Source organism: Cupressus sempervirens, chromosome 5 (genome assembly GCF_028749045.1).
Source record: "Cupressus sempervirens isolate cs-2001-9-10 chromosome 5, ASM2874904v1, whole genome shotgun sequence".
Classification (NCBI taxonomy): Eukaryota; Viridiplantae; Streptophyta; class Pinopsida; order Cupressales; family Cupressaceae; genus Cupressus; species Cupressus sempervirens.
Genome location: NC_143122.1, coordinates 152944564 through 152947804, shown reverse-complemented (window position 1 = coordinate 152947804; position 3241 = coordinate 152944564).

Sequence of the window (3241 nt, the reverse complement as noted above, 5' to 3'; positions counted from 1 at the left end):
TTTCTCTAAAAGTTGTTATTTTATCCTTTTGACAACCCCAAATGAGTCAACTTATTAGTAATTTGAGACATAGTCTTCTTGATTTGGCCAAACTAAGATTCAACATTTCTCTCTATTTCAATGTATGTTGCTGCCTTTTTCTCAAAGAAAGAAGCTTTTGGAGGTTCATATCCTGGGTATGTTAAAGCTAGAAGTTGTGGAGTGGGTTTCTACTATAATGGATTTGGATTCATTGGTATGAAATTGTTAGGCCTCAATGGTGCTCCAATAGGATAGGTTAGTATTGTAGTAGTAACTTGAGTTGGGGGCATCAATCCTCCTCCATTAGAATTGGCTTGTTTTGTGAATATAATTTCTTTGAAGAAGACTTTGTCCAATGTGTCAATATTTTTAGTAGTAAGTCTTCTTGATAAAATAGTCATGATATGGTCCATACAATTCAGATAAATCTGAATTGTAGCTTCAACTAGTATAATGTATTGTGTTTCCAGCTTGTGCTATGCCATATTAAAGTGATGGTTAAAGCATGAAAACATTTTGGCTAGGTCCCTTTTGATTGATATAAATTGATGATGTATCTCAACTTGGTTGATGAAAGTTTTGAATTGTTCCAAGAATAATTTTTTGAAAGTGTCCTAGTCTCCAACACATCTTGGTGGTAAATTGACATACCAATTAAAGAAAACTTCTCCCAACTAGTATGGCAATAAATGAAGAATCACATTGTCATTAATAATCTATTTTCATTTGTAAATCCCTTTGAATACCTTGATGTGATCTTCAGCTATTCTTGTCTCTCCATAGATGAACTTTGACGAAAATTTCTTAGGATTCTTAGGAAGGTCATTGAGTACTCATGTCAAGTTGATTGGTGATTCTACAACAATTTCCCAAAAGGCCATTGGTGGAGGATTTTGTGGAACAACAAAATGATGGTTTTGAGGTAGAAGTGAGGAAAATGATGAAATATTGAATGGAAGTGGGAGAATTCTGGGAAATCCTTTGTCACTGTGAGGCTTATGAAAAAGAGTGAGTTATAGGAACTTAGGTTTACTATCTAAAGATCTTAAAGCTCACTAAAATGAGGATGTTGGATTGGGATCTTTCAGTTTGTGTCAATTATGGAAAAAGCACACCTTTGCAGAAGCACACTTTCTCAAATGTATGGTGCCCCTATGCACTTGCGCACTTCTGGACAATGATAGATGGAAACTTTTCTAAACTTGTAAAAAATCCATAACATTGAATTTTCAAGTTATTTTTGCTATTCTTAATGGCAAGAGGCCCTCCTTCTAGTGCCACTTATGTTGAGTTGTCATTTTGCACGATGATTAATGACATGAATCCTTTCAAACTCCTCTCTCAAAAAGGTGATCTGGGATCAACTCCAAGGTTTAGAGAGATCTTGTGACCTACTAGAATTTGCTCAATTGAAGATAAATGTATTTGTTCACAAAAGGGCCTTTGCTACTTTGTACCAATTTTGCATAAGATGATAAATCTACTTGTTTCAAAATTAACCATAAAAAGCGATATATTTTTTATATTTTCCATATTTAAATGAATGCAATCTAATAATGCAACTATATGAATTCCTAATTTAATCAATGGTTAGAAAATAAAATAATAAAGATAACACAATGAGAGAAAAAAGTAAATAGCATGAAAGGGAAGATCCTAATGGACATAAACCACAACAACAACACATATGCAAAAAAATTCTCAAAAAGATTGGGTAGGAAACCAATGAAAATATTCTGAACAACACTTACTCAAATTCACTGATGCAATTGTTAATGGGAATTTAGTAAAACTGAAAGATGTTTCACTTCTTATCAAATTGTAATGCCATGGAAAGTACACTCATGCAAGATGAGAAGCTATGTAGGAAGAATAGGGTGATCTCTTCTCAATTTATATATGTTAGTAGAATTCATAAACATGTGAAAATAACTAGAAGTAAAATATTGTAGAATCAAATTAACACAACAAAACTATTGGCTCCATTATTATCATGAACAAGAATCCACAAAAATAACACACTCTATCAAGAATAACACTCTGTCAAGAATAACTACACTCAGAATGAGAGCACAAATAACATATATTATTGCATCAAAATATTGACCTAGAATACATATTACATCCTCGAATTTATAAGAAATCATCTGCTCAATTTTTGTTGAGAGTGAAAGATCACTTTATACAAAAATATGCTTCTAAACTAATTTAAAAAATCTAGTTATGTACAAACTAACTCTCTAAATGGTGCTAAGTAGGACTCCACCCTTATTTATATCAATTAATGGGTGCATGAGCCTTTACATATCTTTAAAAAAAAAATTAGTAAATAAGAAGAAGGAATATGTAAGAGGATCTGGTAGTCACTAGAAGCTCTAAAAATGGAAGCTTAGCCTTGACTAAACATTTCTAGGAGTTAAAATGTTGTCAGAATGACATTTTTAGTACATGGAAAGCTCTAAATTTGGAACTGGTAGTTAACTCTTGACACAACTCTGACTTCTTCAAAATTTCTAGCACACCTTTGGAATAGCACACTTCTAGAGTAGCGCCACTTGTGCACTTGCATAGTAGGTTCGAAACATTCAAAAAAAATTCAAGTGTCAAAATTGAATTTCCAGTTTTTGGGTTTACTTCCCCTTTATACTAGAGTGATGTTTGGATCTTTGCTCTTGAATTTCTCTATAATATCCATCACTTGGAAAGCTTTTGGAAAGTGTAAAGCCTCATATTTATGCCTGAATATTTGCCAATAATTATTGATATCCACTAGATTATCCACAAAATCGTCAACTCTAGTATGAAGTTTTAACAAAACCTCTTCAGTCCTGAATGCTTGCCTAATATCTTCATCAGATTAAACATCATCAAAAGCTATTATGAATTATTCAACCACTACTTGCACTAACTTGAGCTTCATTTTTGACTAATCTTAAAAAATATCAAGGGAAATAGCATCATAATATGTATCTCCATCCAAAATTTTCTCTTGAGATTGGCCTTTTAACTTTTGAATATCTTTATGAAGTTCTTCCATGAGCTTATTTTCAATAGCTATTTTCTCAATCTAATCCTCAAGTTTATTTATCTCATCTATAGTATAAACTTTTGTGAGTGTACAATACCTTTGACATTTTATTGTTTTGAGTGCCTAAAGGTCATTTCCCCATGTACGTACCTCATCCATAAGTCCAAAATCCTAGTCTACTATATATTCAAG